This window comes from Cydia splendana, chromosome 22, assembly GCF_910591565.1.
Source record: "Cydia splendana chromosome 22, ilCydSple1.2, whole genome shotgun sequence".
In the NCBI taxonomy this organism is placed as follows: domain Eukaryota; kingdom Metazoa; phylum Arthropoda; class Insecta; order Lepidoptera; family Tortricidae; genus Cydia; species Cydia splendana.
In genome coordinates, this window is record NC_085981.1 from 6,329,473 (window position 1) to 6,347,239 (window position 17,767).

Here is a 17,767-nt window from a genome sequence, read left to right on the forward strand (position 1 = left end):
GAAGTTTAGAGCCGAGATAACCAGTAAGCAAATCGTACTGGATTTGTTACGTGTAGGTAAATTGGGCTCGTTGAGATGGTATATATTTGACTGCAGGTCAAATATTGAATGCAAAATCGTTTAAAGGGTTACATATATCACTTTCCATATATTGTTCACTCGTCATACAGCACTGTTTGTGTACATTTTGTTACCAGGATTTTAGCCTGCATTAATACCAATTAAATTACTTCAACATAACTAAAATCTCCTCTGTATTTCACATACGTAAAGCCACAGTCACATCACTATTAAAGTGGAGTCAAAATAAAGATCTGGATACAGACTATGACAAGTACATTACATTGGCATCAACACTGTTACAGTGGAGCAACGTTATATATCTTTGACTCAGTTTACAACGAGCAAAGCGTCTGCAGACCAAAAATACCGAAGAGCGTAAAGACCGAAGAACGAAGTGACTGAAGAACGAAGTGATCGAAGAGCGAAGCGGCTGAAGAGCGTAGCATCCGAAGAGCGAAGCGACCGAAGAGCGTAGCATCCGCAGAGCGAAGCGACCGAAGAGCGAAGCGACCGATGAGCCAAATGACCAAAGCAATCGAAGAGCGAGTCAATCATTATTATGTAGTTTTAGATATTACGCAATAATCATCATAAATCTTCAACACAATAAATGTTGAGTAAAGATAGCCTCGTCACTATTAATGCGGGGCAAATTTAACCTCGACGCTGTGAAAGCGGAGCTCTCGACACAATTACTGTGGAGTAAATATATTCTCCTCACTATTAAAGTGGGGCAAAGTTACCCTCAACGCTGTTAAAGCGGAGTTCTCGACACAATTAATGTGGAGCAAAGATAGCCACGTCACTATTAAAGTGGGGCAAATTTAGCCTCAACGCTGTTAAAGCGGAGCTCTCGACACAATTATTGTGGAGTAATGATGGCCTCTTCACTATTAAAGTGGGGCAAAGTTACCCTCAACGCTGTTAAAGCGGAGTTCTCGACACAATTAATGTGGAGTAAAGATAGCCACGTCACTTTTAAAGTGGGGCAAATTTAGCCTCAACGCTGTTAAAGCGGAGCTCTCGACACAATTATTGTGGAGTAATGATGGCCTCTTCACTATTAAAGTGGGGCAAATTTACCCTCAACGCTCTTGAAGCGGAGTTCTCGACACAATTAATGTGGAGTAAAGATAGCCTCTGCACTGTTAAAGTGGGGCAAATATAACCTCAACGCTGTGAAGGCGGAGCTCTCAACACAATGATTGTGGAGTAATGATAGCCTTTTCACTATTAAACTGGGAGAAATTTTGCTTTTAATCTCGTTTTTAACTAAATATTTATGTGATATGAATTTTAATTTATACGTGTTAATTAATGTGCAATATTTTGTCATTGACTTTTATTTGGTAACACGTTTAATACCGAGTACCTACCTGTTTGATGATCATCTTGTTGCATAGTTTACCTAAGCTTGTAAAGTACTCACTCTACTTAAACTACCAAATTCTGAATCCCAGTTGTCATTAGAAGGTTTTACTTATATTTCCGATACGATTTACGCATGGGTTAACGATCCTCGACGCTATTGTACTAGCGCAGTATTATTATTGGACGTAGTCCATAATATTACACTAATCAAGTACCTATACTCTGTCCATGATTTATTTCATTCTAAAATTACATTGAGTTGATAATTTGCAAGTGTCTAAAAAAAATTATGTATGCACATTCATGAGGTTTACACGTACACAGTAGGTACTATTGTAGAAAGTAACTAATAACTGGCTATGTGATGTTTAGCTTATTATAGCATTGGTACTTAATACTGTCAATCAAGAATGTCTAGTTATCACAAAGCAGGAGATTAACTGATGAGCAAAGGGAGGCGACCACACCGACTGGACCCAAGACTCGACGATACCGCGATGTGCGATTAAAGGAAGTACCTAATCCGTTTTAATCCTTACGTTACGATCCATTCACTATGTCGGTATCGGAGCACGCATAGCGCGTCCTGGTTGTATACATCGGTTACTGGCATTAAACACTTTAAATAGTCGGTCAAACTATTCTTCAAGTATCTTGTAGATTGTGTATTTAATGAAATTTTTCATTTTACATATAAATGTAGGTACCTGTAGGTATCTTCATAAGATGGTAATTAAACTTGTTGGTTACAGAATATGTATATTTGCACAAAGACACATTTGCTACCGTTCATGAGCACTTATTACCAATCGGCAAGGATTAATATTGTTACCTATCTTTTTTATTACACGGTAGGGTAGATCGGACATGGTAAGGGCCGTTTTCTTGAAACGATTACGTAGTGCGTATAAATACCTATATAAAGTTTATTAAATTCAGATATGGTTTGTATACTAGTATACAGTATATAAAATCTGTAGGCGAAAGCATGTCAATATAATATAATAATATAGTGTTCGCATTCGTAAACAATTTACTGAGCGAACATTACATAGTAGTAATGTACCATTTTATATTCAAAACATGAAATGTAAGTAATATCTACATATTACTATAACCTTTAGATTTTGGATTAGTCATATAACTGGGTTAAAGGTCATTTTGTGATTTATTTATAGCTCCGTACTTATTTTATTCTAAAACGAAGGTAGTTGTAACAAGTGATTTCGTACGAATGCAAAGATTACTTACTTAGTTGATTTCGTAGGTAATGAGTTTATTACGCTAAATGAAAATACGATTACAAATTAAAGTATACCAGCCATGTCAAGAATTGTAAACGAGACTAGACTTGCCGTGCCGAAAAAACATTCATTTTTCGCTCGGGGGTACGGCGGCGGCCGGCATTACAAATAATGTTTTAATTCTATAATTATTATCATTCAGCGCTCAATAGACATATTAAAATTACTCACCCTAACTTCATCAATCGAAACACACACACAGATATTTAGAGGAACACTATTTTGGCGAAAATACGTGTGACTCGGACTAACACAAAAACATGTAATGACGGGTATCTGAGGAGCGGTGTCGGAGTGGGATGGCGGGGGATGATAGCGTAGCGAGTGAGAGGGACAGTGCGAACTTGTTTTTTTTAAATATTATATCTCTAAAATGTGTGACAAGGACGGCATGATTCCATGTACTGCTGCTCAGTAAATTATATTGTTGTCTTGGATTTGGATAGGAAGTATAATTGCCACGGGGTATGTAAAGTTGTGGAGATGAACTGTTTCCTAAGTATTATTTTTGTGTTGTGAGTGTGTGTTTACATTATGTTCACAGATGGTAAATGTGATGGAATATGATACAACTAATACAAGTGTGATGCTAATATTTCTTATAGTTGGTTGGGTTTACACAAGAGGAAGTAAGGACAAAACTGACCACTACCCGGTCAAGTGTTGTTAACTCATCTCAAATGACTTTTACTAGGAGCAAGGAATGATATGCATGAGAGTTTTAGCACAGTATGTAAAGTATAGTGATATACTATTAAAATGTTACCTTTGTCTGTGTGTGTTCTTACATCATGTTCACAGATAGTATTTCTGATGGAAAATTGGGTTAAGCAACTGACACAAGCGTGGTGCTGGCTGGTGGGTAATTGTGTAAAGTATACACAAGGTGAAGTAAGGACAAAGTTCATTTGCTTTCTGTGCATCTCGCTCGTACTCGCATGTTAGTGCAGGCGAGATGTATGGGGGGTGTCGGTGTCGAGGCTGGTGGTAGCCATATACGAGTAGGTGAGTGCTCAATAGTCTGATTATGACAAACAATTTACAAATCAAGATGAATTCCCGCGAAGGGGACGGTAGCGTCGGTCGTACATTCAGTCCAAGAATGAATCGTTTACTCAAGACCTAGTGCGTTTCCCTGTTATTAATACCTAGGTAGGTACCTATTTATTTGGGTTCGTCTTTGACGTCTCTAAAAATAAATATGTCAAATATTCATGTCAGACATATTCAGGCATTATTGAGAAAATTGTACAAGTTTAGAATAACTTACAAAAATGTATGTGGTTTGACAGTTTTTATGTCAAAGCGAGGTAAAGTCGCTAATTCGCCACCCCCACCTGGCGGGATAAAAAGTTAGTTTTCCTCTCAATAAATTTTAAGTAAATATGGGATTTTATTTTATTTATTTATTATTATGGGATAGGGTAAAATGCCCCAATTAGAAAAAAGGTAATCGATCATGACGTCTCTTTTTATTAAAAAAATAAGTCACAGCAAAAATGTTACAAAAAATTATTAACTACATGTAATTAAAAACTACATAAAGCTACAACTACAACATAAACTAAAATTATAAATAAAAACCTGGCTCCAGCTCTGTGCCTTTGGGCAGGGTGCCAAGAAGGCTGGCGGCATTGCCGCGCTGTCCAATTGTATATTTCCACAGTTTTGTCTTTTCTAGTTCCACTAGGTACGGCCAGGGTTCAGCATCAGCTCAGCTTTATGTATACTAATACCTTCTCCAGAATGTAACAAACACTTTTCTGAAAACCACATCAAAATCGGTTCAGCTAAAAGCGAGATAATCGCGGACAAATACACCGTGTAACATGAGGAAACCGAATAATTTTAACAGCGTATTCCTGATCATATTTAGAGACAAAAATTTCCTATAAACTTTTTGAAATTCGCCTAGTTTCAGAGATAATATTAATAATAAAAAACAAGTTTTCATTGTTACACAGTGTAAAAGACCTTTTTGATGGTGATGTTGCTGCTATGGGACGTAGTCTAAATATCCTTCTTGATAGATGTCAAAAAGTGACAAGTAACACTTTGCAAAAAGTAGGTTTTACGAAAAAAAAATGTAAAAATCAATTTTAAGTGAAAAGTTTACCAATCAACATCAAATCATTTATTTTTTATGTACAAATACATTCAAAAAATTGAAAAAACAAAACAACAACAAAAATTTTTTTTTTGGCGAAGTATACCTAAACTCTAAATTACATTTTTTCTTTCTTTTGACCTCAGAAATGCGTGGTTAAAGTTATTCGGTTTCCTCATGTTACACCGTGTATACATACAAACGTTCCGTGTAGTTTTGGACATATTATAAAAGTTATTCAACGATTAATGCAGGTGGCTGGTAATAGGGCACTTTACCCTATGATAATAAATCTTCCTCGCGCTATCCCAGCTTTTTGCCACAGCTCATGGGAGCCTGGGGTCTGCTTGGCAACTAATCCCGGGAATTGGCGTAGGCACTAGTTTTTACAGAAGCGACTGCCATCTGACCTTCTAACCCAGAGGGGAAACTAGGAAACTTGGTAAATATCAAATGATACCTATTTCGTACATAAATTCTTTTCAACTTTACCATATGATAAGATACAAAAAAATATTAGAAAACTAAGGGATTCAGATAGGTCATTCATTGGCTCCAGGGAAGCCCTTAATGTGAATTACAGCATCAAAGTTGGAAACAACAAAACTTACGATGTTATTTATATGTACCAATGTCAGCAATTATTGGTAAAATTGTGTACTTAAAAAAATGTAAGTATTTATTAGCTAAGTACATCTAAATGTAAAACGATATTAGTACATCCTTGATTTTGTAGGTTAATTAAATAGTCACCAACACTAATAAATTGTGTTATTCTTTCACAGTAAAACATGCCCGTTATTAAAATTTGGTCAGTAGACCAAACAATCAAGAAAGCTGTTCCAATAATGGACCCAACTATAAAAAATATAAATGAAAAAGGTGAGTAAATCTAAATTAATTTGACTTTTCGTAATGAAATATTTTTTGTGTAATTGTAGAATGTAGTGTATTGTAGAATAGACTATAATTGGATACCTACTGTTAAGCATTAATGTGCTGACTCAAACCACATTTATTGTGCAGTATGATGTCAATTTAAAAATTTGACGCTTGAAGTTGACATATTGCAAAATCAATGTGGTTTGACATATTAAAATTTTTGCTAAACAGTATCCAATTAGATATGTAGATTGTAGATAGAGGCCTATTTTCTGTCACTTAATTAGATCTATTTGTGCAGATATACCTCTATGTAAATACATACAAACTTGTTATACCCTATCTATGTGAATGGAATTAGAGTCGCACCAAGAAAAGTCTGCAGCGGATTTGATAGCCCACGCAGTGTAAGTGTTATTTATACGTCATAATTTCATAGAAGTTTGACGTTTAAAATGACACTTGCACTGCGTGGGCTATCAAAATCGCTGCAGACTTTTCACGGTCTGACTCTATTAAGCAAATATTTAATTACATTGTACCACATAGCGCTAACTTGAAAAGTCACACTTACATACAGAAATTTGTTTAACATATTAATTATTAGTGATCGCCTGATCGGTTACAACATTCTAATTTCATGGCAGCGTTCATATAAAGGTTATTAACCATTACCAATAATTTTAATGAACCTTATTTTACTGTCTCCTTCAAAATTGTTACTTTCCTTTAATGCAACTCTGCCATACTGCCATGAAATTAAAACTTTGTTACCGATCACTACATATTAATGCCGGTTTCTAGCAAATTGACTACTGAGTTAACTCACGCGCACTGGTTTCAATTGTTTATTTCTAGAAATAAAAATAAACATATTACTGTTTTAAATGATCTGTAGATAAAAATGTCTTGAGTGCTGGGGCCCGTTTCTAAAAGCTTGTAACTTGTAATACAAGTGGATGTCACACTTTTTGTGTCACACAGCGATTTTGACAGCTGTTTTTAGGAAGGAACTTCCACTTGTATTACAAACTACAAGCTTTTGAGAAACGGGCCCCTGGTAGTAGTTGCCATCTTTAATTTTATGTAGGCATTTAGCAATAGACGTGACATGAAACAGTTTCTTTAGTAAGCTTACTTTTAGACTCTGTAAAATTGATGAGCTGCGCCAGGAAACTGCAATGCCTGCACTGTATCAAATAGTAGCTAATAACCTGCCACAAAACTTAGTAAGTTCGTTATATGTATATTTGTGACGTTTTCAGGAAAAAGGTTGGTACCTTTTTTAACCGCTTTCAAAAAAAAAGGTACTCAGTTTGACCCGTATATATGTATATTTGTTCGCGATTATCTCGCGTTTGGCTGAACCGATTTTGATGCGGTTCTGAGCTGATGCTGAACCCTGCTGATATGAAGATAGAATTCATAATCCATTTTCTTCCAGATGAGGTTCCATCCTAAATATAGTAGTTCCATTTACTAATCTTACTAACTTTTTCTTTTCCAGGAACCATTAACCAGGGTTCAAGTTGCAGAGCTATCCGAAATAGCTGCGCCTAACATTGTATTTTTAGGTGAGACTTAATTATTATTACAATGATAAAATGCCTTACCTGCGAAGCATAACACTGTATGTTTCATATAATTTATAATTAATCATAATATAATCTATATGAAACATACAGTGTTAAAACGTAAATGTATTGAATAAACCTGTGGCCCTAGTGAAAAAAGGGTACAAGTGTCGCGCAGCTTAGTTGTAAAAGGGGCATGGAACTTACACCCTTTTAAAACTGCGCTGCCCGAGACTTGTACCCTTACTCACTAGTAGTGCCACTTAACGTAATACGATAAATTATTTTATTTGAGGAGGAGGTATTAAATTTGGGAGCCTATTATATTACCTATTTTAACCATTATATTTTTTGTCCACAGATAATGAAAATATAATTATATTACTTGCTGGTAGAAAAAACGATTGTTACCGAAACTGCGAGTCTGCCAGCGTCGTTACAACTATTGATGGCGGCTTACTTCAACTTGAATATGGAATATCCAGTGGACTGTCAAAACACATTAGAATTTATACAAATGTATATTTTTAAAATAAATCCTGAAGAAGGAAGTCATAAGTAATAGTTTTTGATTTTTAAAAAGCGTTTTTCAATTAAAAGATATGTCAAGATCGCTTACCTTCTTGCAAGTTCTTTCTAATGCTAAAAAAAACGAACTATAATTAATGTCAGTAACAAACATTTTCAGACAATTCGTTACTTGAAATGGTATAGGTTTCACGCATTAGATTCACATAGGCCTTATTAACCGAAACTTTTATAAGACTAATTCATAAGAAGCACATAAGATATAATTTATAGTGTCGTATATGTCTTCTACTTTTTGTACTCTGTCACAGAATAAATAATAATAATATGCACGTAGACGTGTATGTACGCGTGTGCTCTATAAATTTAGTGTGTGAAAATCAATAAATTTATTTCTTTGTAATTTTGTTTTTTATTAAATAACCTCCAAACTGTAAATTGCTTGTTGTTTGTATATTATGACTAATAAAATTAGTTCCTTTTACATGTTATTAGGCGATATTTCCTAAAGTCATGCTATCGATAATTCTCAGGATTTTGCTATTGGCAAGTTGGTGTTTGTTTTCTTATGTATTTTAATAAATGCAGTCTGCATTAATTAAAATACATAAGAAAAAAAACTAACTAATCGTTAATAACTAAATCCGGAGAATTACCGTAAATGTACAGAATTTGTATTGAATTTTACAGAAAAATATCCCCTAATAACATGAAATATTACCTAATTTTACAGGTAATAATACACAAACAACAAGTAATTTTACCTTGCCCATATTTAAAATCACAGTTTTCTTATGTAAAAATACATAAATTGTATCAGTAATATTACCGAATAAAATGGAAAAATACTTAAAAATCATTAAAAATACATAAAGTTTGTGGTAAAATCACATACGCAAACTGTAATAAAACACATAATAATTCTGTAATATTACTGAATAAAAAGTAAATATACTTAAAAAAACATTAATAATACATAAAGTTTGTGTAATTTTACAGACGAAATCTGTAACAAAATACATAATAATTCGGTAATATTCCCGAATAAAAAGGAAAAATAATTAAAAAAATCATTAATAATACATGTACTTTGTGTAAATTCACATACGAAATCTGTAATAAAACACATATTACTTCTGTGATATTACCAAATACAATGTAAATATACATAAAATATCATTAATAATACAAAAACTTAATGTATTTTTACATACGAAATCTGAAACAAAACACATAATAATTGTGTAATGTTACCGAATAAAAAGTAAAAATACTCAAAAAAACATTAATAATACATTAAGTTGGTGTAATTTTACACACGAAATCTGTAACAAAATACATAATAATTCGGTAATATTACTGAATAAAATGTAATCATACATAAAAATCATTACTAATACACAAACTTTATGTATTTATACATACGAAATTTGTAACAAAACACACAATTACCCTGTAATATTACCGAAAAAAATGTAAAAGTACGTAAGTGAAATTTTGCGGATATGTAAAATTACATAAATAAGATTTTACAGATTATGTAAAATTACATAAGTGAGATTTTTACATATCTGACAGTATGATTATGTAAAATTACATAAATGTAATTTTACATAACCGTCAATTTGTTTGATTATGTAAAATTACATAAATGTAAAATTACATAATAATGAAATCAGGTCGATATGTAAAATTACATACGCCTTGTAAAATTACATAATTATGTAAAAATACAGAAAAGTTAGGGCAACGAAAGTTGCCCTAAAATTATGTAAAATTCCCTGAATATTTTTAACAGTGTAGATCAACTTCAACCTGGAATGAGTTAATAAATGAGTAACTGACTTATTAAAATAATAAGTCTTTAATAACATGCTGACCTATTTCAGCCACCATCCATATCTGTATAGAGGTCTTCTTAATAGTTTCAGAACAATAGATAATACTAGCCCGCGGCTAAATATACATATACATGCAGCTCACGCAAGCGTATGTAGCACATCCCTCGGGTTTACTTGGAGGCCGTGAGTTATGATCGGACAGATTGTTTGGTACAAACAAACTCGCTTCCGTCGTATTGGGATGAATAAGGACTCGTTTAAATCGAGACCCTTGTAACTTGTAATGTTCACGTATAATTCTTAATAAAAAAAAATATAGTTTTCGGGTTCAAAGACTTTGCCTTGATTCTGGTTAAAATGTTGCCTCTATTTTAACCACCGCTCAATATTTGTTAATTTTGACAAAATGGTAAGCAACACGGTTCATCAAAGAGTCTAAACTAAATACTTAGATGTGTATTATACAGCTTTTGCTAATATCACTGTAGTCATCAAATTATATGATTATAACGTTTATGGTGGTTCCAAATGTATTTCACCGCATACTTAATTTAGACAGACTGCCTCGTCCACTGAAAAGTGTGGTTATTAATTAGGTATTTAAAGGTACTACCACGAAAGGTACTGCTGGGTCAGATAGCGGACATAAAGAGACCAGTTGGGCGTCCAACTTTACGATTTAAGGACTCCTGTAAGCGGGACACGAACAGTTTTGGTATTCGGACCGACGATTGGGAGAAAGGCGCCGAGATGAGACCCGAATGGCGTCACGACATTAAAGTCGGAACATCAAAACATGACGACGACTGAGTTGAGAACCTAAAGCATAAAAGTCTTCATCGTGCTCTAATACCACCTCCAGCGGACTCGCGTTTTGTGTGCGATCGATGTAGCAAGAAATGCCGCGCTGCTGTAGGACTCTAAGCCATCGACGGCGATGCAGGACCCCGTAAACCCACACAAGTTCCGTATCTTACGGTATCTGCCGATATATTATATCTGCCGTGTTTTTTTTACAACCGCAACTAATAACATCTACCTACAACAGATGATGTGGCCAATGATGATGATGAATAGACCTAACAAAATAATTACAATGAGCAAACAGTATAAACAGTATCCTCTGACAAGTTTAATTAAGGGGCCCACTGATTAACAGTCCGCCGGACGGTATCGGCCTGTCAGTTAGAACAAAAATTTGACAGTTCCGAACAAGTGACAGGCCGATACCGTCCGGCGGACTGACTGTTAATCAGTGGGTCCCTTAATTAACCAAAATATCCTCAACAAAATAGCAATTTACTCGTAAGCAGTCCCCATATTAACACACGTTTAATTAATATCAATTACGTACGTAATTTAATGGGTAAATTATGTTTAACGACCCTGGGACGCGGACGCTGACATGACGGGCTTTCAATTTAAAAATAATATCAATCAATAACCGATGATTTTACGTCTACCGGTTCAAAGCATCAATTGACAGTAAGTGGCGATTATGTGAAATGATTTCCGCTCTGAAATTGTGTAGAATCTGTGCGGAAAAAGAAGAGTCGTGGAATGTATGGGGCCCAATACATTCCACGACTCTTCTCTTTCCGAACAGACTTTAAAAGTAATTCACTTGAATCAGATCCCGTCATTATACTAAGGAGCTATCACAACTCTGTCAATAGTGAGGTTATTACTTAGGCTACGGTCTGCTTATAACACCACCCGCCACCCGCGACGGACAGCGTGCCGTAACGTCACGACAAGCTACTGACACACCTGCCAGGTGCCTGATCTGCTTGACCCTACCGCAAAACACTCTATCTTGCAAGACATGTCATACGATCACTATTAGACTGCGCAAACTCATAAGTAGTTCAGCTTTTCTTTGGTAATCAATCATCTACGTAATGTATTTTACTTACAATAGACGCCGCGGCAGATATACGCCGTATTGCTATGATTGAACGACGGTCGCCGTCCGCGGGTGACCTTGATCCGTCAAAAGTGGACGTCGCGTGTGGTGGGTGACCAGACCACATCGCATTTGGATGCCGTCGGTCGCGAGCGGGTGGCAGTCGCGGACGGCGTGTGCAAGCAGACCGCAGCCTTACTGGTAATGTCATTCTCTGATGGTGTCTGGCTCGCTCTACCTATACAATGCACAAACCTAACTGCCGACCGGCGGGGTAATAAAACTTCTCATTCACACTTGCATGATCGTAGCAGGATTGAAAGAGATGGTAATATGATCTCGGTCGACATTTTGGTTTACGGAAAGTACGGAAACGCAAGGTTGAAAACTTCTTGCGTTCTTCTAGCTGAAGCTACATATTTCCAAAACAATATCGGTTCAATATGAGATTGGCGGCTAATATTGCCGAGATGAAACTTCCAACTTCCTAAGGGTCATCCAAACGGAAACAGCGATTCAATTTGATTGAACGTGACTTGCAGATCGATTGTAGTCATCGTTTAATAAGTAGAAATAGTATCCGTGTGTGAAAACCTACAAGGTAATAAATAGGGTAAATATGCCTTCTTTGGACTGGAGCCTAAACCATTATAGCAAACCGCTTGTTCACAAAAAGAGTAGCTACTGCTCAATAATTCTGGATTTAATTAAAATTGAATACCACTTTTGGAAGAATTTTCACAATACAAAAATGGAAAAAGAGAGATTCGATTGCCGCATCGTAGATCCCACTCGTAATAAGCATTTGATACATTTTGACTAATAGCCAATATAAAAACGTCAACTCCGTTAACAAACCGGTAACCGGATCGACCAAAAAAAAACGTGTAAATTAATCGAAAACTGGAACACGTAACCGACAACATCGCATCACATTCCGCCAGGTTTGTACAAAACTCATCCCTGTTCCGTACGACTGAAGATTCAATTTGGAGCATACGGGTGATAGGAGTTAGTAAGAGCTATTAGCCCTCGTCGTTTGGGGGAACAAAACACTAATAACAATGGAGTACACGTGACCCCAAACCGAGACCTAACCTAATTTAAATGAAATTGCAATACACGAGGGTCACCTATATTTCACGCGAGCGTTTCCGCTTTTTGCACGAATGGGCAAGACCGGTTTGCAAATTCGAGATCTCCGTTACGGTATTTCAGCTAAAAATAGGTAATGTGTGGCTAAATCGATAGGATTCTTTTTATGGAAGGACTGTGTTGTATTGATTTGTTAGGACGGGGCCGAGCAACGTGAAAAGGTTTCCAAGAGGCTTGTACTGAAAAGAGTAATCAAGGTAAGAAAAACCTGTTGACTTTCAAATAGTAGATGTAGAAAAACGATTGCTTTTGCGGTAATACCCCAGATACTAGAGATCTAGCAAGAATCTAACATTATAACCGCAAAATAAACTTTTGAAGTGAAAACTTCTTTAGCGGCGCTGTGCACTTTTTGTGATGGGGAAAAAATGATACTCGCGACAGGTCACGTGACCGTAAGATTCGTAAGACGTAAGACGGACACGTGACCTGATCGAAAAACTGTTACAATGTCATTGAGTTTTCACTTCTGCCGGCACTCCCGGAGTGCAACCCGTTGTTTTTTTTTTCTATGTCTGTTACGTTTTAACGGCTAAGGTGATCTGCTGATGTGATAGTGACTAGTGTCACTGTAATTCCCAATCTCTTCTATCGTGTTTGTAAACGCACGTGAGACAATTAATCACATGAGGGCCGTTTAAGTCCCGGAGAAGGACATAGGAAGATATGAACCTTTTCTCCCGGAATCGTGCAGCAGAAGTTTGTATAAAAGACGAAGTCGCACACAAAAGCTTGGAACGTCTCATACGGAAATTCATTTCCTTGGAAGTTCATTCCATTTCTATCTCAACACGCTATATTAAATTGTAAACTACTGATCACTATGCTATGTAACACAGGGATGTAAATGTGAATACTTGAAGAGTATATTCTAATGCTCATTTTACCGAGAATCTCGCTGCAAGTATTTCAATTTCCACTTAGATTCTCTGCATACTCCAGTTTCCATTCACGAAACTTACCACGATTGCATCTTCAGCGCGAGTGTCAGTTATTGTTCACACGCGAACTTTACGCAAGAAGTGATGTGATGTGTACCATAATCAAAATAATGCAGTTTTTTAGTTTTTACATGGATAAATTGCTCTTGTATATTTTACTTTATAAAAAAGTAAAGAGTGCATACTCCCGATAAAGGAGAAAGGAACTGTAAAGGAAATTCAAGTCTAGCAACACAGCTAACACAGCTGCGAACTGTACAGTGGCTAGCGGTAACATATGACATTGATATGATCATCATCATCAATATTTAAGAGCTATGCTCTTGCCGGTGGAGTAATCGCCACTTTTCTCTTTGCCGGGCCAGCCTTTTAACTCCCTCGTACGACACGACAGAAACTATCTTTTATTTGGCTGAGATATGTGAGCCTGGGCCTTCCTCTGCGTCTTTTCCCCTCAATTTTGCCCTCCAGGATGTTTAAAAAGAAACTGTCGTGCCGTATCAGGTGGCCAACTATCTTGCCCCTTCTGTTAGCTATTGTGTCTAACAGGCATCTCTTCTCTCCTGCCATGCTCAGTACCTCTTCGTTCGGTATTGATAATATTGATATGATAAAGCACGTAAAATTTCATGTTCAGCACGTTCATATGCTTCTGCAAATAAAGTAGTGTCAGATATTTTTGGACACCTCGTCCTATTAAACATGTCTGTATTTATTTCAGATGTCTGTATTTTGTACAGAAGCCACAATACGTGTCAAAGGTTTTTTTGTTCTTTTCAGTATAATAACAATGCAACAATTAAAAGCAGCAAAAATTAAATATTTACGATTCGCGTGGACCGACGGGGATTCCGTAATTGTATTTCGTTTATAATTTATCGGCAAAAATAAAAGCAGGTAGAGGCCCACTCAATGTTTTATACAATTCGGATATAACTTGGGACTTTGGAGAAGTTGGGACTTTCAGTTGCGAGTTGGATTTAATTTGTTTAAGAGCATTGACATACTCGCATCTCGTAGGAAGATAAAGACGAAAAAGCGAGGTGGATCTTTCACTTTTATGGCAGATAAAATCTAATTAAGTCATATTAAGTAATTCCAAGAAAGCATCTGACAATAATTTAATTTGTTTAGAGAAAGATCCATGAAGTGTATAAGATAAATAAAGTCTAAGAAAAAAACGTGCCTCGGAAAATCAAGAAAAATGTATGGTCGAAAAGATGGCGCCATACCTTTTGCCTATACTCTTGTACACCGACACCGTTTGATATTTAACAATCTTAACAAATATCAGTGAAAGAATAATGGGTCAAAGTCATACTTATACGGCGTTCTATAAGTTTTAATTCTGTGTCGAAAGATGGCAGTAAATTTATTGTGTCTACAAATTTTACTATGACAATAAGCCTCTATCTACTCAATTATCTTTGGTTTAGACACTATAGACTAGATTCATAGAATATCGCAACTAGTTTGATTTACTTTACTTGCTTTACAAATTTCCGATAGGAACTTGTTAAGGCTGACCAAAATTACCTTCTACCTAAAGGATAGAGTAAACCTTGTTGGAATTAGTCCGATTTCTTACAATGTTTCCCTGCAATGAAGACTATATCACTCCAATAAACTCAAAAGTACAACCTACAAGCCCAGCCCATCACGACTTCGATTATGAGCATTATATAGAAATACATCGCAACTATTTGTAAAAATCTCAAGATCGCGAATAAAGATCCCTGCATATATTCTACGAGTAGATCGTAATTTTGAACACGTTTTCAACCCTCAGCGTGCCTAACTCGCAGAGCTTATCCTAAAATATAATACAAAGGGGGAAAGTTTGTTTTTACTGTGCCATTTTTACACGAACGGCACTAAACCGATTAAGCGGAGGTATAACAAAGTTTCGAGTCGGGAAAATGGAAACAGTTATACATTGCGAATATCAAAAGAATCCGTTTATTACGGGGTAAGCTTTAAGTCACAATCTTTATTCACTTCGGATAATCATGTACTATAGAAACTGCGAATTGCGTAGCCTAGACGACAATCGGTAATACTTAAGGTGCATCTACACTGCAGTTAACTTTTGTGCAACACTGTAAAATGAGGTAACTTACCTATTTAGTTACTGTTGCAGTGTTGCTCCTCAAATGTTAACTGCGCTGTGGATCCGTGTCAAACAATCAAGTCGGTAATCGGTCTAATGGAAACTATCTTGGCAAAATATTGCTACACGCTTAAGTTTATTGAAAGTTAATTAATCAAAGAACACCACAGCTTTATAATCACGCGTGCAGTGGTTGGAAAACTCAAGCATGGGAACGACTGACGCTGCCGTTATGCCATTTATGTTAGCGACTTGTTACTTAACTGTTACCTGGGTATGTCCAACTTGGTCTGGCATTCTAATGGCACTCGAAAATCTAAATTTCGCTATCGAGTATTCAGAAGTGACAGAGAGGCTACAACGTAATTTCGATTTTCGATGTTCGCGGTTGTCCTCAGGACTGTGACAAATTGTCAATTTTGTCACATCTAGTGGTATCGCTTTGACTACTCGTCAAGACGATACTTTAAGGTACGTTGTTTTAGTGGTACCTACGTTCATATAGCCTTCCTTCGGTAACTTTCGTTCTTCATCATCACTATCATCAGGCATAAGTATTACATTGGTATTGCAATTACGTATAAGTATGCCAAAACAAAGTCAATGTTGCCAAGATTTGAGCTAAGAGTATCAAAACATTACAAGTTTAATAAAGCTTACAAAAATCATCAAGACCATCGGTGAAATTCTCATCTGCTCTCTTAAATCCATTAGTACAATTATAAAATGCTATATTAAGTGATGCGAGCACTTTGGTAATGTAATGACTGCTCGCAAATTGCTCTTAATAAAGACATTTGGAGCATTATAACTTTAGTATTCAAAGGTCTTAACTGACGAATATTTTCTATGGAGATACATCCTTCTGCAAGTATGGGAGCCTGGGGTCCGCTTGGCAACTAATCTCGAGAATTGGCGTAGGCACTAGTGTTTATGAAAGCGACAGCCATCTGACCTTCCAACCCAGAGGGTAAACTAGACCTTATTGGGATTAGTCCGGTTTCCTCACGATGTTTTCCTTCACCGAAAAGCGACTGGTAAATATCAAATGAAATGTCGTACATAAGTTCCGAAAAACTCATTGGTACGAGCCGGGGTTTGAACCCGCAACCTCCGGATTGAAAGTCGCACGCTCTTACCGCTAGGCCACCAGCGCTTCGCTGATAATATCTCTCTGTGTATGTTCCATAAATAATTCTTAAAACAATTTCAGTCCTCACTCGAGTCTAGATCTAGAGAAATATGATGTCTGATGCCTGCGGTTAGAGTAATAGTAAACTTGCACTCAAAGTGACCCACATTTCGCCTGCAGTTGGATTTAAAGTGCAGCCCAGTTTCTACTGTCTGTCTCACTTCAAGTCATCGCGATGTTAGGGCCAGACATTTTTAATTGGGATATGAGGATCTGATAATTTTTAATTTATGTTCAGCCGGTGGGTAAAAATAATACACACAGGCAATTGTTAAAGTAACATAATGCATTAGGTAGCTAGTATGAACAGTGGTGCGGAAAGAGATTAATCTTGGAATGTATGGGGCCCAATACATTACACGACTCTTCTCTTCCCGAACGGACTCTATTAGCTTTGTGCATGTCTATGGTGCCACTCTGTACCGGTGCGTCACATTATTTAGTTATCTGGAAGTTGACAGCTGTCAAATAGTATGACGTGCGATGTCGTCCCTCGCTTCGTGGGCTAAACACGGTACTCGACTGAAAAGCTCTCTATTATATCACTATTGTATAAAATACTATTCCGTGTCTAACTAAAGGTCTTCTCTTCATATTTTGTTGGACAATGGTGTAAATGTAATCGCTAAATAAGTACAGCAATTTTGATTACAGAATTATGTACAGTCAGTGGAATTAATCTACACGGACAAAGAGCAAAGAAAGCCCACACGATCTTTACAATAGAGGCGCATGACACGAGCCTTTTTAGCTCTTAGCCTGTGAAGGCGTCTGCTACTGACTGTACTTTAGT

At 36.4% G+C, this 17,767-nt stretch overlaps 1 protein-coding gene and 1 long non-coding RNA gene across 2 annotated transcripts in view; one reads left to right on the forward strand and one right to left on the reverse strand.

Moving 5' to 3' along the window:
- Positions 1-17,767, reverse strand: part of LOC134801520 (catenin delta-2) — a 95,425-nt gene that overhangs the window by 42,839 nt on the left and 34,819 nt on the right. The gene's annotated exons all lie outside the window — the stretch shown is intronic.
- On the forward strand, positions 7,121-8,232 carry LOC134801528 (uncharacterized). Its single transcript, XR_010145674.1, has 2 exons — positions 7,121-7,301; positions 7,663-8,232. It is a non-coding gene; the product is annotated as an uncharacterized LOC134801528 (long non-coding RNA).